At 40.1% G+C, this 25,546-nt stretch overlaps 1 pseudogene; it reads right to left on the reverse strand.

Annotated features, from left to right (window-relative positions):
- On the reverse strand, positions 1-25,461 carry LOC132394751 (very low-density lipoprotein receptor-like; annotated as a pseudogene).
- Positions 25,462-25,546: the final 85 nt, after the last annotated feature.

The following is a 25,546-nucleotide window of genomic DNA, read 5'->3' on the forward strand; positions in this document are numbered from 1 at the left end:
CTAGGATTTGATGTTTTCCCTCTTGAAATACTTATGAATATCAAGAACAATCCAACCGACACCAGAGCCATTCGTGGGTTTGTGCTCGAGGATAGCACTTGAATTTTTACCTGTTATGAATAAATAGCACAACTGAAATTTTGGTAATTTAGCAAGCCAACAACTATAAAGGGCCCACAGGTCATTTGGAGTGAAACGCCACATAAAATTAAAGTTTTACATAATGAGTATTGTACAGCTTAGAGCTCGAAATTTAAAAGCTGTGATTTAAAGCCTGAATCATAACAGCTTCTCATTACAAGTTCAAGTGCTCTCAAAAGAGCAAGTTCAGTAAGCATTACCTTCAGGCCACGTCACTGCCTTATGAAAATTAGAAGGCAACTGTTTTGAAGTGACAGAGGACAAGGCAGGCAGTGTTGTAGTTTCTGCAACAGTTACAGTTTGTTTTGCTGTAAAGAAAAAAAACACAATTGTGAGTATTTCTCATATGGTCAGGCAGCATCTAGAGGTGTCTGTGCAGTAAGGGTGGTAATAAAAATTGGTTAATCTTTCAACAATATAAAGGAAAAGTTTACAAATATGTGATAAGTAGGAGAAATAAGTTGAACGTTGCAAATTTAGCATGTGACTGAAAGCTCCGTCACCCAAAATAAAACTGAAATTATAGAAGAAAGGACAAGTATTGGATTAGTGAAGTCCTAGAAAAAAAAACTGTACAAAGCCAGAAAGACTAGGGAAATGGAATTCTTGCTGAAAGCGGAAATGCTGGTCAACACCCCAGTGAAATATTGGTTTGTAATTTAGATCAGTCTAACCAATTTGGTCTGGAGAGAGAAAAGACTTGGAGGAGATTCAACAGGCCAAATGGCCTGATTCTGGTCCTATAGTCTAAAACCTACAAGGTGTTCTGCATCTTGTTTGAGGGCAGTCAAGGGACCAGATAGAAGTGAAAAGTGACAGTAAGGTGCAGTGAAACCAGGTCCTGCAGGGTTGGAAACACAATGTCGGGATGAGTAGAAAAAATTCCAACAGTCAGGAGTCTTTCCTTGCCTCTCACCTCAATTGCCGCTTTAAACAGATCCTCTGCATTTCTATCATCTTCAAAGTGATGCTCCCTCTCTTTCTGGCATTCCAAAGGGAATGGTCCCTCCACCCTTCCATCTTGGCCAACATCTGCTCATTACCTTTTAACATCCAGGGATCTGCATGAAGCAACCACTCACTTGCACTTCAATATACTTCACTCAGTGCTCAGTGGTTTCTTGTACATATGAGAAGGCAAGTGCTGACTGAGAACTCATTTGTAAATCACCTACATTCAGGCAGCCTGGCTTGCACCAGTGCCAGCATCTCCCTGTTTATCCATCCCCTTTTATACAGTGTGGCCCCTCTAAACAGATCGGCCAAAATCAACAAGCTTTCACTACACCCTGGGAGAACTTGTGGACACCACATCATAACCTTGTTTTCTACTCTCTTCCTCCTCTGCAACTTAGCATTTTCAGGTTGTAATGAACGTCAATTGACTAGCGTTCAGTGGCCTGACCATTGTTGGTCACTTTTTAAAAAAACTGGATTATAGCATCTGACTTTTTTGTTTATTCAACAGCTTCTATTTTGTAACTAGGGAATATCCTGGAGTTATTCATTATGGAAGACATCAAACAAGAATCAGTCTTCAGCTCTTAATGTATATAGTAAATTGCAAGCATTAAATTGAAGTTAGAAACAGATATTTTGAAAGAAACAATACTGTCTGTGGAGCACAGGCACATTCCATTCCCATTCAAAGGTTTGTATTGGTGTCAAATCTAGGAACTATATGCTGACATGCCTTGTTGACACAAATATTGACACATTTCAATACTGTCTAACCAGTACTCGGACAAATAGTAACTTACTTGTTTTTTTGTCAATTTTAAGCTGAAACTCTCCCTTCACTTGTTTTTCTAACTGTACATTAAATATTATCCTCTGTATTTGCTTTATTGAAGCAAACATCTATTATTTTACCTTTTTCCTGTGAATATATTTAATTTCCTGTTTAATAAATGGCAGACACATTGGCTAATTAACTCAATTGGAAAGACCGTCCTCCTGAAGTTGAGTACCTACTGAACACAGACTTTACATATAATGAATTTATATTATAGAGTCATTACTATGAACAACATACATTTCATACCTCTTCTACACAGCTGTCCATTCAGCTCCAGCTCTTTTCCAACTGGACACACTCATGTATATTTCTGTGACCAGCTATTAAACCAAGGAGTAGGGAAGCACATGAATTCACAGCCCCCTTTCTTTTTTATGCCACACCAATTTTTACCTATGAGCAGAAAATACAAAGCCTTATGTACAAAGTGAACTATAATTAAAGCAACATTTGCAGTGCACGTGCTCTTGTCAGATCAGCAGTTAACACTTCATACATTAGCAATGTGAGCCAAACCGTGCCATCCTTTACTGGGTTCCATTTGGAATCACTACCTTCAGCTAGTCAAAGCACCTAATTTCCAAAGGTGCAAGGACCAGAGGATTCTTCAACTTGCCTTGGACCCTATCCCAAGCAACATTTGTTTGAGGATCAATGTTTGTGGGCATTACATTAAGAGGCAAGAATTATGGCCTCAAACGTAAGTTTGTTCTTTAAAAACCAATCATTTGCAACTGGCAGCACGCTAATACTTTAGGCTCAGAGATGTTTTGGGCCAAGGCATTTAAGTTACTAGGATGCTGCCACAACCAAGACTCAATCTGTAAAGGCCAAGGCTGGCTATTCCATTCAGACTGGATAAATGCAGGCCCTACATATATATATATAGGGCTTTTTTATATATATATATATTAAAGGTAGTACAACATAACTGACAACTGACCTTTCCCAACGTTCAACATTTAATACTAAAAAGCTAAAGTTGCATAAATTCAGTTTTTAATACCAGGTTAGGATAAATAGATATAATCCCATGAGCAAGACCAGGATGGATACCATCAGGGCTAGATTTGTATATTAGAGTTGGATTAGCAAGATAGTGGATTAAACTTGCTTTCTCAGCACAAATGTTTGGTTACTTGATTAAAACATTACAAATGAGAGAACATCTGCAGATGCTGGAAATTCAAGGAACACACACAAAATGCTGGAGGAACTCAGCAGGCCAGGCAGCATCTATGGAAAAGAGTAAACAGTCCACGTTTTGGGCTGAGACCCTTCAGCAGGATCCTCATCTCCCTCTGGTGCTCCTCCCTCCTTTTCTTTCTTTCAGGCCTTCTGTCCTCTGCCATCAGACTCCCTTTCTCCAGCCCTGTATCTCTTTCACCAATCAACCTTCCAGCTCTTTACTGCACCCAACCCCCCCCCCACCAGTTTCACCTATTACCTTGTGTTTCTCACTCCCCTCCCCCAACTTTTAAATCTATTCACCTCTTTTTCTCCAGTCCCGCTAAAGGATTTCCACCCAAAACATCAACTGTACATGTTTCCATAGATGCTGTCTGGCTTGCTGAGTACCTCCAGCATTTTGTGTGTGTTAATTAAAACATTAACTGCTGGCTATTTTGGTGCCCTCATAGAAAATTCATTCCATGGTCAACACCAGCAATTCTTGATGCAATTCTGCAACTCATTAGCAAATAGACATTCAAATCAATTTAGCAAAAATAAAGCCATTATGGCAATGAGATGGAGGAGTGCATTGTAAGTGTTCGGCTGAAATATTAACCCAAATGTAGATCATGTTTGTGCCCTGTGGGACAACTCCATTGTAATAAAATAGGTAACTAATTGGCAGAATTAATTTTCTGATACACAAAACCATGATAAAGATTAAATCATACCAAGTGGTTGTAATAGCTCACTGTAGACAATAATGTCCCGAGGTTCATGAAGGTTGGAAACCAGAACCACCACATTATCCCTTGCATACTTGTCAAATTTATAGACTGCTTTAGTCGCCTTATCAGTCCAGAAGACAGTATCCTAGAACAGATCATTTATACTCATACAGCAGCCTATTATTTAATTTTATCACTACACAGAATGTACATTGATTTTATTCAAGAAGCAAATTATAATGTGCAATTTAAATATTATCTTTTTCTGGTTTATCAAATAATTGTCATTGGTCTATTTCAATATTGAAATTACATAATTTAATATACTGAACCAGTGGAAATCTTAAAGTTAAATTATTGTACTACGAGTGAAGTCGGTCTAAACTGGAGCCTTGTGAATATTAATTATTCAAAGAATTAGAACGTTTTACCTCAAATGCAGCAACAGCAGTAGGATGAACGAGGAACTCTAGTGACTGGAGCACTGTTCTTCTATCCTGACCATTTAGGTCTACACTTGATAACATGTGCATCTTTGGATCAACCCAATACAAACGGCTTTTCACAAGATCTGTGGACAAAAGTTGAATGACTATACTATTCTAGCACTGGGCACGCGTTTCCTGAAAGTCATTCTTACCAAGTGTAATGCCAGATGGCCATTGAATCTCGGCAGTGACAAGTTGCTGGAGGTCAGCACCATTCATTCCTGCTTTTTCAATCATTGCTGGTTCACCACAGTCTGACCAGTAAACAAACCTTAAAGGATCAAAACCAAGTCAAAAGGCTTGAACTTTGAATGTCAAATGTGAATATTAACACTAACTTCAGTTTTGCACAAAGTACTGGGAATTCTGATCATGCAAACATTTTTTTCTTAATACAGCAAATCTACAATTGGTAAAAAAAAAAGCCACAAACATAAACTCATTGAGATAAAACAGCCCTAGAAATATGCCATATTTAAATTCTCTCAAAGTTTTCTTTCTTCCCTCAAATGTTAATACTTCCTTTAAATCAGTCAGAAGAAAATCTACAGCTAGAAATAATCTCATTTGCTCAGAATGATTAAATTCTATAGCATAGCTAAAGCAATTTGAATATTCAGACATGAACATGTCAAACTACAGGAAAAGTTCCAATCCAAGTTTATAGTAGAGTGGAAATACTGAGGTGCCATAGGTGAAACTATAATAGAAAAGCACAGTCCTTCAAGCCTGCTATGCCATGTTTCTACATTAATTTTAAAATCCTTCCATTCCCTTATACAGTTGCATAAAAATATTCCATACCCAGTTAGTGGATCAACTGCTATAGAAGCTGGCTCCTTCAAACCTGTGTCAAAAAGAACTTTCTTTTTGCTTCCATCAAATGTAGCCACAGATATCGTCTTGTGACCTTGATCAGTCCAATAGTTATGCTTGTAGATCCAATCCACTGCAATTTTAGGATCTGGAAACCCTAATTTGGGAAATGAAAGTTGCATGTTCCCATTCATCCAAGGACACACTGCACAAAAAATGCAAATTGTAGTCTCATTAATTTTGTGTATAGACCCCGTTACTTTGAACGATTTTGTACAACTACAAACAAGTGAAAAGCTAGATTTGAGTAGCTCTAGTTGAAAAATGAATGCTTACTGTAGCTATTAAATCATATTGACAATCCATTGAAATAATAAAATGGGGCCTCATCTAACATCGTATCACTAAGATAATGTTATTTTAATATTAAAGATTTTAGTAGTTCATATCAGGAAATTGAATTTGAACCCATCTTTAAACCAAAGCAAGTTGATTTATGGACTTAAAATTAATTAACAAGCCATTCACAAAGTTGGCAAAAACAGTAGCCAAGAATTGACTTTTTGAGTCAATTGGTAAATTAGAAGGTGGGAGTTTACTGTGTGCATTTCAATCTACTTTCATTCTCAGACATTAGACTGAATTGATGATTAGCTTCTCACTCAGTTCCATCTAGTGATATTTTTGTTAAGGATTGTCTTGTAACCAGGTAGAAAGATTAATACATCCCATATTTGAAAGGCATCATAACAGGCAGGAAATAAGTAAATTTAACAATGTAAACAATTTAAATTTAAAAGAAAAAATAATTAAATTTAAACAATTTAAAGCAAGGTTTTATTTAAAACCTACTTACTGCAGATTTTGGGAGGTTAAAGCTTCCCGCAGTTAACAAACATGCAAACATTCAAGCAAAATTTTTGAAATCAATGCAAAATAGTTACCCAAGGATAGTTTGCTGTGCCAGGTCAACCCAGAAGATTCTCTGCTCTGCAACATCGGCATCCACTGCGATCGCATTTCCTGGCTGCAGAGTTAAGTGGGTGTGCTCCTGGTGATGGAGCCCAAGCCTCCTGATATCATGGTGATTCGTGAAGATCAAAAAAGACTCCTTTCCTGTAAGATTTAGAAGAAATTGCAAACAGTCATCAAGCTGCAAAGACAGTTTCCTTTCATTATTACATTGTTATGCAAGTCTACTGTGCAGTACACAACTGGAGCAAATTTTTGAAATGGAATCAAACTTAAGTACATTTCTTATACCAAGATGAATTTGTACAGCTTTAGCAAACAGAGGCCAATGAAAACTCCACTGACATTTGCAGGCCTCTATTCACCCCCCCCCCCCCCCCCAATGGATTTCTTCTTGGAAATTAACAGAAGGAAAGGGTCAGAGGAAAATTAGCACAGGTTTTCTTTGGACACAAGAGCAGAATTAGGCCATTCAGCCCATTGAGTCTTTTCCTCCATCCCATCATGGCTGATCCTGGATCCCACTTAACCCCATATACCTGCCTTCTCACAATACTCTTTGATGCCTTGACCCATCAGGAAGCAGTCAACTTCCACCTTAAATATACACACGAACTTGGTTTCCACCGTAGTCTGTGGCAGAGCATTCTATAGATTTACTACTCTCTGGCTAAAAATATTCTTCCTTACCTCTGATCTTGAGGGGCAACCCTTTATTTTGAGGTGGTGCCATCTAGTTCTGGATACGCCCACCATAGGGAACATCCTCTCCACATCCACCCTATCTAGTCCTTTCAACATTCGGTAGGTTCCCCCTGCATCTTCTAAATTCCAGTGAGTACAGGCCCAAAGCTGCCAAGTGCTCCTCATACATTAACATTCCTGGAATCATCCTTGTGAACCTCCTCTGGACTCTCTCCAATGATAACACATCCTTTCTGAGATATGGGACCCAAAACTGTTGACAACAGTGTGGCCTGACTGATGTCTTGTAAAGATTAAGCATTATCTCCTTGCTTTTATATTCTATTCCCCTTGAAATAAATGCTAACATTGCATTTGCCTTCTTTATCACAGACTCAACCTGTAAATTAACTTTCTGAGATTCTTGCATGAGAACCCGTCCCTCTGCACCTCTGTTGTTTGAACCTTCTCCCCATTTAGATAATAGTTCACATTACTGTTCCGTTTATCAAAATTCATTATCATACATTTCCCAACATTGTATTCCATCTGCCACTTTTTGCCCATTCTTCCAATTTGTCTAAGTCCTGCTGCAATCACATTGCTTCCTCAGCACTATCTACCACTCCACCTATCTTCGTATCATCTACAAACTTTGCCACAAAACCACTAATTCTATTTTCTAAATCATTGGCAAACAATGTGAAAAGCTGTGGTCCCAATACTGACCTCTGAGGAACACCACTAATCATCGGCAGCCAAAGAGAAAAGGCCCCTTTTATTCCCACTCACTGCTTCCTGCCTGTCAGCCATTCTGCTATCCATGCCAGCATCTTTCCTGTAATGCCATAGGATCTTATTTTGTTCAGCAGCCTCATCAAACCTTATCAAACACTTCTGAAAATCCAAGAAAATAACATCCACTACCTCTCCTTTGTCCACCCTGCTTGATTCTTCCTCAAAGAACTCTAACAGATTTGTCAGGCAAGATTTCCCTTTACAGAAACCATGCTGACTTTGTCTTATTTTATCATTATTCTCCAGGTACCTCAAAATCTCATCCTTAATTATAGACTCCAACACTTTCCCAACCTCTGAGGTTAGGCTAACTGACCCATAATTTCCTCCCTTCTTAAAGAGTGGAGTGACATTTGCAGTCTTCCAGTCCTCCAGGGCCACATCAGGATCAAGTGATTCTTGGAAGATCGTGACCAGTGCAATCATTATCTCTTCCTTTTAGGACTCTGGGATGTAGTCCATCTGGCCCAGGTGACTTATCCACCTTAAGACCTATCAGTTTGCATAACACTTTTTCTTTGTAATAGCAATGACACTCCCTCCTGTTCCCTGACACTCACGGACCTCTGGCACACTGCTAGTGTCTTCCACAGTAAAAGCAGATGCAAGGTACCCATTAAGTTCATCTGCCATTTCTTTGTTCCCCATTTTACCTCACCACCATCATTTTCCAGTGGTCCAATATCAACTCTCACCTCCCTTTTCCTCTTTATATAACTGAAAAAAAAACTTCTGGTATCCTGCTTTACATTATAGGATAGTCTGCCCTCATATTTCATCTTTTCTCTTCTTATAGCTTTTTTAAGTTGCCTTTTGTTGGATTTTAAAAGTTTCCCAATCATCTAACTTTCCACTCACTTTTGCTACTTTATATGCCCTTTTCTTGGCTTTTATACATTCCTTAACCTCCTTTGTCAGCTACGGTCGCCTACCCCTGCCAATTGAGAACTTCTTCCTCTGTGGGATAAATCAATCCTACACCTTGTGAACTATTCCCAGAAACTTCAGCCATCTCTGATCCTCCATCATCTCTGCCAGTATCCTCCTGGGAAAGCTCTTCTCTATGCCTCTGTAATTCCCTTTGTTCCATTGCGATACAGATACATGTGAGTTATGTTTCTCCCTCTCAAATTGCAGTATGAATTCAATCATATTATGATCGCGGCTTCCTAAGGATTCCATTACATTAAGCCCCCTAATAAAACCTGGTTTATTACACAACACCCAATCTTACAACCTGTTAAGCTACAGTTTAGCCATATATAGAAAGTTCATGAATAGGAAGAGTTGGTGCAAAGTTAAACATTCCCACTTTTGTTTCTAGAATACATCTGTCCTCTCTAAACTAGAAAATTGATTTCATTACAAAGCATCCTGACAGACCAGCAGCCATGCTCCCTTTGAAAGCTAGCAAGGGAGAATTTGAAGTCCCAGACTGAAGTGCTACATTATGCAGAGCATTCTATTGGAAACTCGAAAGCATGTATTTGCAAAGCAAGTTTGCTTGCTAACATCTGCTCCTTCTGCTACAATATTCAGGGTTTCCCAGTAGCCACACATTATAATTCTACTTCCCATTCTTCTTCCAGCATGTCGGTCCATGGCCTCCTCTACGGCTGGAATGAGGCCACCACCACATTTGAGGAACAAAACCTCATATTCCATCTGAGGAAGTTCCAATCTGATGGCATGAACATTGAATTCTCTAACTTCAGGTAATTTTGTCTTCTCCCCCTTCTCTCTGTTCCATTTCCCATTCTGGCTCCCCTCTTAGCCTTTCCCTTCTCCTCACCTGCCAACCACCTCCCTCTGGTGTCCCTCCTCTTTCCCCTTCTCCCAAAGTCAACTCTCCTCTCCTATCAGTCCTCTTTTTCAGACCTTTACCTTTTCTTTCACTTCCCAGCTTCTCACTTCATCTCCCCCTTCCCTACCCACCTAGCTTCACCTATCACCTGACAACTCGTACTCCTTCCTCTCCCCATAGCTTATCCTGGCTTCTGTCCCTTCCCCTCCAGCCCCAATGATGGGTCTCAGCCTGAAATGTTGACAGCCTGACCTGCTGAGTTCCTCCAGCATTCCCTTTTCCCCCTCCCTCCTTGGAATTACAGCACATGCAGAATCTTTTGTTTATGTCAGATATTAATCAACATTGTGTTCCTGGAAAGCATTTCAACATGACTCAGGCACAAATGGAATGGTGATGCCTGATTAATAGGACAAACAATACTCATGACAAAACCTGGACTGGAGACATATGACAATTTTTACCATGCCTTCAGAATGAACAGCTTCATGAATCCAAATACGTTGCCTGATAATCTGTAATCAATCATCCATGGCAGAGGTCAGTCAAAACATCTATATCCAGCTATACCATTTAAAAAGTAAACTTACCTATTGACTTGCAAACCAAATTAGCTGGATCCATATAATACCCTTCATAACATTCACACTTGTAGCTTCCATCCCAGTTAATACAAAGTTGACTGCAAGTTTCAGGATACTTGCATTCATCGATATCTAAAAATAAATTACTTTATCTTAATTATCTTCCCTTATATACTATGGCCTACTCATAAACAAAACAGTCTAACTTACCTTTACATGTCATACCAACCAATTCAAAACCAAAAGGTCAATCGCATTCATAGCCAAAGACAAGGTCCTGACAGATGTGCAAACAATCTCCATTGTTTGACAAGCACTCATTCACATCTGGAGGAAATAAAAAGTGGGAACTCCATTTAGGATTATTCCCCAACCGGAACTGCAAGAATGGATGAAATTTGGATGCAAAAATATTGTATCTGTACAAGTAGCATTATTCCAATTGATTCTCACACAGCAAAGTCAGAACTACTGTTTGACTGTATGTACCTTTAGAAATTCGATCCACAAAATACTTGCAAGGAATTTCCCAAAGTTTTCAAAGATGTGCTCAAATTCAACTTACACATTACCCAACTATGCCATTCTCAGATTTTATTTTAAGTTAACTATTCCTAAAGTTGAAAAGAACATCAAACTGCAAAATCATTAATAGCCATTAACACTAAAGACCATGACTTAATAGAATTTAACATTTTGTGTATTTTGTGAATTTAACATCCTTGTGGTTAAGAATTTAGTATCAACTGAAGGTGGTTAAGTGCAAGCACTTTCCCTCAAAACTGATTTGATGCTACCCTGTTCATTTCATGAGGGGCTCAAACTTGGTAAGACTGCAGAAAACCAAGCCAGAGCTGGATTAAAGCTGCTTCATCCACATAGGTACTCTAACAGAACTATTCAGTTGGAGGGAAGGAAAAAGGTGAAATTTAGCTGTTGGGTAAAGTACTGATTATGGCATGTTAGCCATTTGGGAATGGTTCATCCACAGGATCAAATCAGCTGAAATACATTTTGTTTACATGTGAAGGCGAGAACATTTTCCAATATTCCCCTGGGCTTTCACTCAATTTTAAACTTGTTCCAAGAGCTTCAGAAACAAACAATCTCAAGTAATCTTCAGACTTTAAAAGTCCCTGTAGCAATCTGATGCAAGCATCGAGTACTTACACAAAGTATTGTCCTTTGAGGTACTATTTACCACTCGATAATACCAATAATGGACATAACTTAATCAGATACGAAGCTCAAGCAGGATATGCTTTGATGAAAAACAAAACTGATTTCTTGTTTTTAAATCAGTTTGTGATTAAAACAATACAATATTTGAAGATTATTACTGAAGTTAATGTTGATAAATCCTGAAGGACAATTGTTGGCATTATTGATCTTCCTTCAGGGATGAAAGCGAGTAAGGACAGAAAGCCACTAAATATTGGCTGTTTTGCAACATAATCCCATCAGGAAACGGCATTTCCAGTTTCTCCATATAGACGTAACGACTGGATTAGTCACTTCGTTACAACGGTGGAGCCAAATGCAATCCTCTCCAAGACCCTGTGAAAGCAATACAACTGACAAATTGTTTTATTTAATTCCAGTTACGGGGGAAGGTTAAAAACTCCTAACTCTATTTAAATAAAAAGACCAAACTTGGATCAGATTGACCTCCAGCATTCTGCCAAATGTACTTACTACATTTTCCCAAGAGTTCATCACTCCAATCTTTGCAGTCCTGATGTTTATCACAGACTTGCACAATCTTTATGCATTCTCCACTTTGACACTTGAAGTCCATGGGCCCTGCACACTCCTCAGCTATCAAAACAAAAGTATAAGCAGTTTGAATGCTTCAAGCTCCTGAGGTCTGTGCGACAGTATAATTAAGCACTCACCCTTTTCACATGTGAGTTCATCACTACCATCAGCACAATCAGTAATTCCATTACATCGACGACTTCCAGTGATACATTTACCATCGCTACATTCTAAGTGATCTGGTCTACAGGTCCAGGGAGCTGGAGAAAGAGGAAACCATAATCATGTATTACAACTACAAGTCTGCTCTTCCAATTTATCTAGGTTGATTATTTGCCATGCCATCCAATCAACACTTTTGCTCAAACTGCAGAATTGCTTACTTTATGATTATATGGGCAAAATTAAAAAATCTGTATAAGTTTATTTTATTTCTTTTTATTTATTTAGAGAAACAGCACAGGAACAGGCCCTTCTAGCCCAACATGCCTGCATTGCCCATTTACACCCATGTGATCAATTAACCTACTATCCCACGTCTTTGTAATTTGCAAGGAAACCTATGTGGTAATGGGGAGGATGCACAGATTCCTTACAGACAGCAGTGAAATGGAATTTGGGTCACTGGCACAATTAACTCCTATTGTCAGTCAGAAAGAACTAAAATCTACAAATAGTAAATAGGAATGAGGCAATGGCTGTGGAAACAGCCAAAGCAAAAGCCTTTGTTCTTGCCATGCGATTGAAGGAATGGAGGCAGCCATTTTGACAGATTGTTCTTGCTGCCATTTTGTGATAAGTTTGCTGAACTGATTCTTGCTCAGGGATAATTTAATCAGAGCAGTTTAATGTGGACACAGGAGTTTCTGCTCATGGTCTGCTAAATCTGAGACCATTTTCAGATAAAAAGTTCTTCATTATGTAAAACTGCAAGCTTGTAGAAGGAATAGCTTGTGATCTGCCTGACTGGGCCCAGTGGTTGAATTGGTTTCAATCATTCTGAGATGGGAAGAACCAACAACATTACCTAGGCTGAAGGAGGGAGCCATAAAGCAATATTGCTAGGACCCTTGGGCCACGTCCAATGAGAAGCTGACATCGGCCTGTCAGATGAGCTTGAGACAACAAAATGGAAAGATAACAGATCGATTTGATAAGGGAAAGAATAAGAGTGGAGGATTTTTGTGTGCAAAGGCAATAACCATTCAGTGGAGACCAGCCACCATAGAAGTGGTCACCCTGTGTCAGAAATGTGGAGCTTACATTGCGATCAAGAATAACACTTCGCCAGCATAGACTCCTTTTCCTGGCCACTACCTTTTCTATTCTTTGTTCATGGTGGGCCAGGGAAACATCATGGGTGTGCACACAGGTAACATACTTTGCAAGTTCATGTGCTTTCTAAACTGAGCCTATGAAGGTACTTGTCAGTAAATAGAGATTCTCCACGTGCTTAGCCGACCACAACTGTTGAAGTTTAACACTTGTAACACTACGCTACCATGCCACCCAGTATCTATAATCTTCTTCAGGTAAACCTACCTTATGGCATTCTGGAGTCAAAATTTAAACCCTTTATAGCTAATGAGACATTTAGCTCATTCTACCAGAAGCTCTGAATGCCATTTCCTTCCTGCCATTAACAGCTTGCACTTGTCATGATTTCTAAGTAGTATTAGAATTTGCGTACAATTGCAAGTAGCAACACATTAAAGGGTCCCACACAAGGGAAATCCAATCCAAGTTTCTCATAGCATTTGCTATCACTTATACCAGCCTACTGCCTGTCAGTTATACCTCTCTTCAACATAATGTTCTGCTGCAGACTGCTGAATGGGCCCTAAGGACCTCTGCTAATATAGTGCACAGGGCCTGTCCCAGAACACTAAATTTTCTGAAGGCAATCTGGGGATGGAATTTCACTTCCAGCCAAAGTTTTTTTTAGATTTAAGATATTACAGTATCTGGCGTTTCTATATCAGAGCTGTGAAACCGAAGTGATATTGTTCCAATGTTATCTAAACTTGCTTTCTCCTTTGCTTTCCAACCCACTAGCCAGGAAACCCCACATTTCAGTGGGATCTCAGGTCTGGGCTATGACTGTGAGCTAAAGGACCTCTTCCTCTGTATACTGTTCTCTGTTTATATCTGTTCCACCTGGAGTCCAACAATAGAGAAATGTGAGTTATGTTGCAAGCTTAGACTTTCCTGCAAATGGCTGAGTACAAGCACTTTAAGAACAATGGTGACCACCAGCAAGATTCAAACTAGTATTGCATTGAAGCCATGGCCCACACAAATTGATAATACAAGGAAAAGATGCCTATGTTTGCTTTCAGGCATAGTTAAAATATAGAACTCACAGCACGGGGATAGGTCAATTTGCTCACAATGTTAACCCTGATTAGAAATCAAATACCCAACAAAACTAATCCCTTCTGCCTGCATAATGTCCATATCTCTCCTTATCCAATGCAATCCTGTGTCTAAGAGCATCTTGAATGCTATCCAATTAGCTCACAGTCATAGCCCAGACCTGAGATCCCACTGAAATGTGGGGTTTCCTGGCTAGTGGATTGGAAAGCAAAGGAGAAAGCAAGTTTAGATAACATTGGAACAATATCACTTCAGTTTCACAGCTCTGATAAAGAAATGCCACCAGACAGTGCATTCCAGACACCCACCACCATGTAAAATATACATGCACCACACACCTTGGACCTTCTCCCCTCTCAACCAACTGAATTCCCTCTGGTGCTAGACATACAAGTTAATCATTCTCATTTCTGCTTTTATACATCATACATTGACCATTTGCAAACCGGAATCAGGAGACTCACAACCTGTGATATGTTCCATACTGCACTACTGAACAACACTGCTTATGACTGCAATTCAAGAGTCTACAAGGACTGGAAATCATCCGCTAAGACTTGACGAATAATGTACAGTACATGAATATGCAATTGTATCACGTGGCATTTCAAGTAAACTTGGTTACTCTAAAGCAGGTCAAAAGTCTACTGAATAATCAATTTGCTAATTAGAGGCCAGTGAAAAATTTTAGCCCAATGACCCTTTTCCTGGAAATGGAGCAAAACTAGACATCGTGGACAACCCCCCTTTCCAAATTGGGGGCTTTTCTTTTTTAAGTACCTTACTGACATTTCTTTGTATGATCTCTGGGACGGCACAGAATCTCACCTGCAGGAAGTCTTCACCCTGTGTAACCATCTGATAAAGAATGGAAGATTGGCAACGTGCAAGGCTTGCACACTTGAAATGAGTTTTACATATGACTGTTCCACAAATAATCCAGGTGTACATATTTGGTGATAATTTTTAATATTTCCACTTAGTGGCAAAGGCAATATGCATCGGACAAATGTAGAAAAGTCACTTACGACAGCTGGCTTCATCACTTCCATCCTTGCAGTCAGGATCCCCATCACAGTACCATTGGAAATGGATGCATTCACCTGAACCACACTGGAATTCATTTGGAGGACAAGTGACAAATGGAGCCTCTGTGTGACCACAGGTAGCTGGAGATTCATCAGATTGGTCAATACAATCAACAACTGTGGTCACATACCCAATTCAGGGATATACACACTGAAGAATTAAGGCACCAGAACTCATGTGGGCCACAGACTGGTGGAGAGCAACCTTCTTCATCACTTCTGTCACCACAGACATCTTCACCATTACATGCAAATTCCTTGGAAATGCATCTGTGATTAGCACAAGTGAACTCTGATGGACTGCAATTAATTTCATCTGGAAAAAGAGGTTGAAGTCACACTTGAAGACTGCAGACTACAAATATACTTCACAATTCTAGCCAAGCCCATTCCTCCATTTACATACTACTTCATCTCCAAGCTGCTTTGTTGGCAAGATCTCAACTCAAAGAATGAATATCTACAGCTTGGGAGACAGAGGCATCAACAATTCCATTTTAACCCCAGTCCCAACAGCTTGCCTATTTAAAAAAAAACATGACTAGGTCCCTATTCTAAACCACAGGGTAAGCTGACAAATTTTGCCAAATAGTTGTGATTTTTTTTCTCATTTTTGCAACACAGGAAGATCAACATTCCAAACTTAGAGGTAGAACAAGCCTCTCCTTCTACTAAGAATCAAATTTATGCTTTGCTAACTCAAAGGAAAGAACATTGTTAATTAGATTTTAAAGGTATAAAGGCAGTGATCGCAAACCTATGGCACGTGTGCCCAAGATGGCGTGCAGTCATCATGCAGTGCTGCCCTTTGATGCTTTATAAACCCCACTCATAATAAAAGAAACTACTCTGTCCTCACTCAAGAGCTTTCCTTGTTTTTCTAAACTAGGCAGACAGGCAACTCCACTCTCGGTATATTAGTAGTCAAAGGCAGTTTCATTATTCCCAACATGTTACAGCATGCAAGGTGCTGGTGTAAAAAGTCCACTTCACAGCGTTCTTATGAAATGCAGATTCAAATATTGATTGAAATTCCTTCTAACAAGTGCTTCTAATTACTAAATGAAATGTACAAAGTTATAAAATGGCCAAACTGATGATGGAGCTAATTGCTCAACAATACGATAATGAGCAATCAGCAGCTGTGAACCCACAAATAAGCAGTTAACTAGATTTGCTAACTAGAAATGTTTCAGGAAAGACGTAACAGATATATTATGATTATCTTTACTGCCAAATGAAGCAGGAAATGATTTATTTAAACAACCTGAGAGCTGTGAGATGTTTTCACAGGTAATGTCTGACGTCAAATTGGCGCCAGCTAGATGGCTGTGAGAAAATGTATGTTGGATGATACGTTTTGAAATCCTCTCAGGCCTGGTGTACACATCAGTATTGGGAATATAAATAGTTGCAATAACAATATTATTTAGAAATGTTTCATTTCAGTTGCTTTATTAAAAGATTAATAATTTTTCAACAGGTTTTCTAAAATGCTTCAATTATTTCAATCTATCTCTGTTATAAAACAGAAAGATACCACACAGGAAAAGGTCCTGTGGCCCACAATGCTGTGCTGTTTCAATTAAATTAGTAATTATGTGGATTTAACCTAACTAACCTCTCTGCCTACACAATGTCCATATCCTTCCATAATCCTCACAATCATGTACCTATCTAAAAAATATCTCTTGAAAGTCTCTAATATATCTGCCTCTACCACCACCACAGACAGCACAGTCCAGGCACCCACCTTTCTATAAAAACTTGCCCCTCAAACCTCCTTTGAAATTACCCCATCTCACCTTAAGTGCATGCCTTCTGGGATTAGACATTTCAACCCTGGGAAAAAATACTGTCTGTCTATATCTATGCTTCTTATGATCTTATAAATCTCTATCAGATCTCCCCTCAGCCTCCTCTGTTCCAGAGAAAACAACACAAGTTTGTCTAACCTCTTGTCATTCTTCCTACTCTAAGCAGGATTCTGGTAAGCCTCTTTGGCACCCTCGACATCCTTCCTACAATGGGGCAACCAGAACTGTATGCAATTCTCCCAATGCAGCCCAACTAAAGTTTTAAGTTGCCACATAACTTCCTGAGTTTTGAATTCAATGTCTCGACTTATAAAGGCAAGCATTCCATGTGCCTTCTTATCTACCTTAGCATCCCATGTAGTTGCCTTTAGGGAGCTATAAACTTGGGCTCCAAGATCCCTCTGTTCTTCAAAATCGTTAAGAGTCTTGCCCTTTACAGTGACTATCTCTTCACATTTCACCTAATAAAGTCAAATTTGTCTGAGTTAAACGTCATCTGCCATTTTTCTGCCCACAGCTGCAACTGATCTATATCCCATTCTCTTCATTGCCAGTCTCCTATAGTATCCGTTCCACCACCAATCTTTGTATCACGTGCAGACTTACTAACCTAGTCCTCTACATTTTCATCCAGGTCAATACAGTATGTAGGGATTTTTTTTGTTACTGCATGTTAATCAAATTGGCTTCTTTGTTTTGTTAAAAGTAGGAATGCTTTTTTGTTATGCTAAGTGCTTTCTCTCGCAGTTTGTTTGGGTTTAGAATTTACTGATAATGAGAATTGTATTCATTTGTTAACCAATTGGGATTAATGTTATTCTCTCTCTTCTGAGTCTGTAAGCTATTGTTGGCGGGCTTTTGGGGAGTCGGCACGAGGGGGTGAGAGAGAGAGGACGTGATGCTGTAAGCTGGGCGATGGAACGGACCCCGAATGGGGGTCCAAGGCCAGGAGGTTCGGCGAGGAGAGGAGACGAAGACAGACGTGCCGGGGGTGCTTGGTTGATCACTTTGGGTGGTCCTGAGCTGCGAGTCGAGGAGGTCTGAGGGGATCGAGTGGTGCCAGAAGACTTCATTAATTGAGCTCCAATGGTTGTGCATGAAGTGGTTTGGACTTTGATAAGTTTGGCACCTTTTCTTTATTTTCTTTTCCTTCATATATACCGTATTATTATTAATCACTTAGTTTTAGTAATCTCTATAAAGTGTAATCATTTAATCGCATGCGGTCTCTTGGTCGGCAGGGCGGGGACATCACACAGCATCCACACAAGCTGATTACCCAGTTTGGCAGGGCCGAAGGCTGCTCCCCCTAGACAACAGTGAGCTGAGCGAGCCTGAGGCTTACCAGGGGTCTACAAGTATATCTACATCACAACAGCAGAGTCCCAGTACAGATCCCTGCAGAGCAACACCAATCACAGACCTCCAGCTAGAATAAGTCCCTTTGACCATTACCTTCTATCTTCTATGTGCAAGCCGGTTCTGAATTCAAATGGCCAATTCACTATAGACTCCAGGTATCTTAATTTTCTGGATAAGCCTCCTATGAGGGATCTTGTCAAATGCCAAAAGTAACATCCGCAGCTCTACCATCCATCACCCTCGTCAAAAAACTCAATCAAGCTGGTAAGACACTACTTGCCCCACACAATGCCGAGTTGGCTTTTCCTAATTAGGCCATGGTTCTCCAAATGCAATTAATTCCTGTGCCCAGTAATTCTCTCCAGTAACTTCTCTACCACTGATGTGAGACTCAGCAGTCTATAGTTTCCCTATAGACAGAACATAGGAATAACATTAGTCACATTCTAGTCTTCTTGGACCTTGCCTGTGGCCAGAAAGGACATAAGAAAATGATCAAGGCTCCAGCAATCTCTTCTCTTGCCACTGTCAATAATGGGGGTATATCCAATCAGGCTCTAGGTACTTAGCCACCTTAATGCTCCTTAAAAACCCAACACTACCCCCTCCTTTACTTTGAAATGCCCAAGCATATTAATACACTTGGCACTGATCTCCCTATCCTTCATTTCCTTCTCCTTGGTAAATATTGATGTAAAATACTCATTAGGGACCTCGTCTACATCTTCTGCATTCAAGCAAATGTACACCCTTTTATCCTTGAGTAGTCCTGTCCTCTTCCTAGTTATCCTCTTCATTTATATTTCAAATGTTTTAGACCTACTTGCCAAATAATTTTCATGGCACCTCCTAGCTTTCCCAACTCTCTTCTTGAATTATTTTCTGGCTTTTTTGTTGTTGATGTAATCCTCAAGGGCTCTTTGATACTAGTTTAAGGTTTACATACTTTTCCTTTTTCTTCTCAGCTAAATTCATCACCTCTCTCAACATCCAACATTCTCTGACCTTGCCATTCTTGTCCTTCCTTCTGTGGAAGATATCTGTCTTGTATTTTATGCAGCGGTCCATAAACATCCTCCGTGTGTTGGATGTGGACTTGTCCAGTTCCCAGTTAACTCTCGCTAGTTCCTGCCTCATGGTCTTGTAATTAGTCCCTGGTCCCCGCTCCAATTTAATAATTTCCTGCAAGGTCCATACTTATCTTTAGGAATCCTAAAACTTGAGGAGTTGTGGTCACTGTCCCCTAACTGCTCACCCACTGACAGGCTGGTTACCTGGCCAGGCTCATTACCCCACACCAGGTCCAGTACAGCCCCCTTCTCTTGTGCGACTATCTACATACTGAATTAAGAAACCCTCCTGGATACCCCTAAAAAACCTAACCCATTCAAAACCCCTTTCAGTCAGAAGGCCCCAATTTATATTAGGGACATTGAAGTCCCCCATGACAACAACTCTATTGTTTTTACAACATTCCTTAATTTGTCTACATAACTGTTTATTAGTTATTGGGGGAGGGGCTGTAGTGCAATCACATCGGAATGATTAGATCCTTCCTACTTTTGAGTTCTACCCATATAGGCTCAAGTGGACAAGCCCTAAATTATGTTCTCTTTATGTGCAGCTGTGATATCGTCCCTGATTAGTGCAACTCAGAACGATGTTTAATAACACCGGCATATATCGTGAAATTTGTTGTTTTGTGGTAGTCATCATGCATAATGATGACTATAAATTACAATAAATAAATATAAATAAATAAATAGTGCAAAAGGAGGAAAAATACTGAGATATTGTTCATATGTTCATTGTCCATTTAGAAATCTGATGGTGGTGGGGAAGAAGCTGTCCCTGAAATGTTGAGTGTGTGTCCTTAGGCTTCTGTACCTCCTTGATAGTAGCCATATGAAGGCATGTCTTAGGTGACAGGGCTCCTTAATGATGAGATGCCACGTTTCTGAGGCATCACCTTTTGAAGGTGTCCTGGATGCCGGGGAGGCTGGAGCCCACGATGGAGCTGGCTGAGCTTACAACTTTCTGCAGCTTTTTCTGATCCTGTGCAGTGGGCTCTCCATACCAGACAGTGATGCAACCAGTTAGAATACTCTCCACTGTATATCTATAGGAATTTGTGAGTGCCTTGGATGATATACCAATTCTTCTCAAACTCCTAACGAAATATAGCTACTGTTGTACCTTCTTTGTAATTGCATCAATATGTTGGGCCCAGGATACATCCTCAGAGATGTTGACAGCAAGGAACTTGAAACTGTTCACCCTTTCCACTTCTGACCCCTCAATGAGGACTGTTGTGTGCTCCCTTCCTTTTCCCTTGCTGAAGTCCACTATCAATTCCCTTGTCTACTGACTTATGCTGCAACACCACTCAACCAGCTGATCTATCTCACTCCTGTATGCCTCATCGTCACCATCTGAAATTATGCCAACAATAGCTGTGTCATCGGCAAATTTATAGATGGCTTTTGAACTATGCCTAACCACAGAAGCCAGGGTGTAGAGAGACAGTAGAACAGTGGGCTAAGCATACATTCTTGAGGTACGACAGTGTTGACTGTCAGTGAGGAAGGGAACATTACTTTTGATCCACACAGACTGTGGTCTCCCAGTGCAGAAGTCAAGGATCCAGTTGCAGAGGGAGGTACAGAAGACTGGGTTTTGGAGTTTCCTGACTAGAACTGAGAGTATGATTGTGTTGAACGCTGAGCTGTAGTCAATGAACAGCAGCCCAACACTAAGCATCTATTGCTGTCCATCTCTCAATCAATTCTCTACAATGGTCACAACATCATAGACCCATGTACTGATCCATGTTCTGTTTATCACCGTTCTCTCTAGCACTCCCAGAATTGAAATACACACACTTCAAACCATCTATCCTATCATATCCATTACTTTGGTCCTGCCTGCTTTTACTGGCCCTGACATTTCTCTTCCTTTCCATCCCTCCACTTTGACCTGGTGGGCTGGTTCCCATCCTCCTGCTATGCTAGTTGAAACCTTCCCAGGTAGTACCAGCAAAGCTCCCAGGCAGGGTATTTGTTCTCCTCCAGTTCAGGTGCAACTCATCCCTCTTGTACAAGTCACCTCTCCCCCGGAAGAGGTTCCAATGATCCAAGAACCTGAAACTCTGCCCCCTGCAACAGTTTCTTAGCCACTCATCATCTGTACTATCATCTTATTCCTGCCCAGTCTAGTACATGGGAACCAGGAATGATCCAGAGGTGACTAACTTTGAGGTCCTGCTCTTCAGCTTCTTTCCTAAATCTTTATCCTCAATGCACAGGGCCTCTTCCCCTTTGGTGACAATCCGTAACATCACCACTGGCTGCTCGTCCTCTCCCTTCAGAATATTCTGCAGCCACTCAAAGACATCCTGCACCCTAGCACCTGGGAGACAACACACTAGCCTGGCCTCTCTGGTGTGGCCATGGTATCTCCTGACCATTTCCCTCGACTATTGAGTTTCCTATCATTATCACTCTGCTTGACTTTACCCTTTCCTGCTGAGCCTTCAATCAGGCTACAGTGCCACTGGCTGCTGCTGCTGCTGTGCCCTGTTAGGTTATTACCCCCCGTTAGCAGTATCCAAAGGGGTATGCTTGTTGCTAAGAGGAATGGCCACAGGGAAATCCCACACTAACTGTTTATTCCCCTTACTTCTCTTGATGGTCACTCTTCTACTATCTGAAGCCGGCACTCTGGGTGACAAGTTGCATCTAAGAGGCTTTCAGCCTCCCGGTTGGTCGTGAGTACATCCAGTTCCAGCTCCCCGACCAGGTCAGTGAGGAGCCGGAGTCATGTGCACTTCCCACAGACGTAGTCACTAGGGAGACTGTTCGGTAACCTGAAATCCCACATCTTACAGGAGGAATACTCCACCACCTACCTCCACTGAATTAAGAACTAGAGCCTCACGGACAAGGAAGAAAGCTTACCTGCTCTTACCCATGCCTTCTCTGAAACCTTTAATTTCACATTCACTTAATTCACCTACTCAGCTTCTCACCAAGCTTGTTATACCTTTCGCTCCAACTTCTCAAACGCAAGTTCCACAATCAACGAAAATGTTAACAAGTGACTCAGCACCCTTAGTCTCCGCTTGTTATCACCAAAGCCTCCCACTCTTAACACTGGCCCACTCACACAATGGCCACTCTGCTTACAGCTCACTTCTTTTTATTGGCTCAAGTAAAACTCACTCTCGACGAGACCTGTTGTTTTCAAATGGCAAAGAACATTGGAAAAATGTTGGTCTTTCACTCGTTACTTCAAATTCTGACTTGTTTCTGATGGGGTTTGTTCTTTTCAAATGTTCTTATGTTTCTGCCCTGTAACAATATCACTTCTTCACTTGCTACTTCAAATTATACTTACAAATTGTAAAACAATGAACAATGCACATCCCTTTACTTTTAAAAAAGTCTGTAATCATTGTTATCAATTCATTAATCATTTATAATCTGGTCTAAATTACCGGAGAATTTTTTAAAGATTATCACATTTGATCACATGCTCTCAAAAAATTTGCCACTTCCGCAATCCGGCCTTCAGAGGGATGTTAGTCAACTCACGTTAGGCAACAGATTAATGGTACATTTAATTGAAGTTTAACAAAGTACATTACACCAGTATCAAATCTATCACCATATTACATGGAATCCACCGGTAGACAGCAAAAAAATTTCTGGAAAACTTTACCGTCCATCACACCCAGTGTCAGAATTCTTGACCTGTGCTATACAGAAGATGTCTCCAATTTGATATATTTACCAGGGCTGGCAATGGGGAAAAGCAACCTGAACTAATTTGCAGGTGTTGGTCTGATCTGGACAATTACTGCAGAACAAGAGGAGCTTAGGAGAATCAATGGCACCTAACAGCGACTTCTTTGCTTGCATCTTCAAAAACAGCTCTCCTTCTATCTTTAATATCTCTGTTTTCCTCTTTCAGGGTTCTTTTGAAGACCCTGACCTGGACTTGCATGCCGACTACAGTTCTTTACAGGAATGGGACCTGCTCTCCAGGTTTTACGACTGGCCAATATTCAGCACACCAAGGTGTGACCCAAGAGCTTCGTTCTCCCTTGGAGATCCAAGATTTCGTGGCTCTGGAGACAGGGGGTATTGACGGTCAGTGCCCTGGCAAGAGATCGGCATGTCGTGGAAGTCAGAAGATCTAAGGCTGTGTGCCCAGAGACCTGAGATCTTTGGGCACAGAGCTTGGAAAAAGTGACACAATGGACTTTTAACATTGTAAACCAGTGAGTTGCTTGTTATGTCTCCCCTCTCACTGTGAAACGGAGACACCTCTTTCTCCCTTATTAGTGAGAGAGAGGGAGAGAGCCTGTGGTATGTCAAATACCGGGTGAACGAGCTGTCTTTGGATTACTGCAAGTCTGTGTCTTTGCTGTTGCTTTTGCTGAATGCTTAAGTGACTGATGCTTTTTTTTGCTTGTGGGGGAAGAAGGGATCACTGCTTGCTGCCCTTACGTACGGGAGGGGAACCGGGGGGGGGGGGACTTTGGGGTTGTTGCAAAGAAAAAGCATTTCAGGGTTTAAATTGTATACATTTCTCTGACATTAAATGTACCTCTGAAACTTTTGAAACATCTTAGCTTACAAATACTGAACTTTGCTCCTTAGCACCAATTGTCCAAATACATTTAAAGTTTAGCAGCTTTGCTACAAAACAAAGTTAGAGAAGGAAGTTATGCAACCCAGCAAGGATGCTTCTTTCTTCCCACTGCCTCCATCAACCCTGTCCCACACCCTAATTTTAAGTGAACCTTTAAAAAAGTTTCAAAATTCCTTGACAATCTACTCATCCAGTTTCCAGACTGTTCTCATATGGACATTAAGAACGCCAGCAAACTACTAAGACTAGTCAATTTAAAGGTGGATAATAAATGTCAAAAATTGTCAGAAATTCCCATGGCCTCAGAATATATTTAAAGCTATAAAAGGCCATTTTCTATTTATTCCCAAAAGCTCTGGAATGTTAATTTAACTGTTTAATTTCAAATGGCACCATGTGAAAACGTGAGCACTTGCAATTGAATTATGCTACAGAAAAACATTATATTCAATCTATTTTCAATTGTACAACCTGCGTTTTCAAAAGAACAAACTGACGATAATAGGGAGTGGACCAAGTGTAGGGATCTGCACTCAGAATTTCCATTATCAACCTACCACAGCTTTCTTCATCACTGCCATCATCACAGTCTTCTACACCATTGCATTTCCAGGAAACCGGAATACATTGAAGGAAATCAAAGCCACATTTAATTTCATTAATGGGGCAATTTCTCAGATCTGAAATAAGAAACCAGATTTCAGATAAAGTAGTTTTGAACAATTTAGTTTAAGCACATTGTACCAATGATACTTTTTTGACAAATATTGTCTTTTTTCTTTTTTTTTTACACAAGAGACTCCTGAATAAATCAGAACCAAAATCCAGGAGCCCAGAATTCTAAGAATAACCATTTCTGCAATTGAATCAACTATATGATTCTAATCTGCAAAGTATCATAAAAAATGAATAAACATTCCATGTTTTAACACAATAAAGAGTAGTCAGAATTTGAAGCTATAGAAGATGAAATGACCAAATAGCATAATGGAAAATGCACCAAGCTATTCTAGTACACAAAGCCAAGCTTCCCAAATTAGATTCTTTATTTAGGTCAGTTTAAAACTGAGCAAACAAGTAATGATAATTGTCAGATATACAGACAGTAGAGGAAAGTGTCAAAGGGAACCATCACAAGTTCTTTTTTTTGACAAATCTCAAACTTTTAAAGTCACCTGGTCAACACATACTTAAAATAAATTTGTTTGTAACTATATTCGGAAAGACTTTTAAAACAATGCAGAATCCATACAAAATAAAATACTCACAACAAACATCATAACTTTCAGCAGATCCATCACGACAATCATTTGTACCATCACACTGCCACCTACTTGGTATACATTGCCCAACTTCACACTTAAATTCAGTTGAGCCACAACTAGCTTTGGCTAAGATAAATGCAAGCAGATTAAACATTATCCAACAGAACTAGAAGTAAAATCTTAATTGAATACACTTAATTCAAGTGCTTAGATCCAAGTAACTATTGGTTAATTTACAT

Source organism: Hypanus sabinus, chromosome 5 (assembly GCF_030144855.1).
Source record: "Hypanus sabinus isolate sHypSab1 chromosome 5, sHypSab1.hap1, whole genome shotgun sequence".
NCBI classification, from domain to species: Eukaryota; Metazoa; Chordata; class Chondrichthyes; order Myliobatiformes; family Dasyatidae; genus Hypanus; species Hypanus sabinus.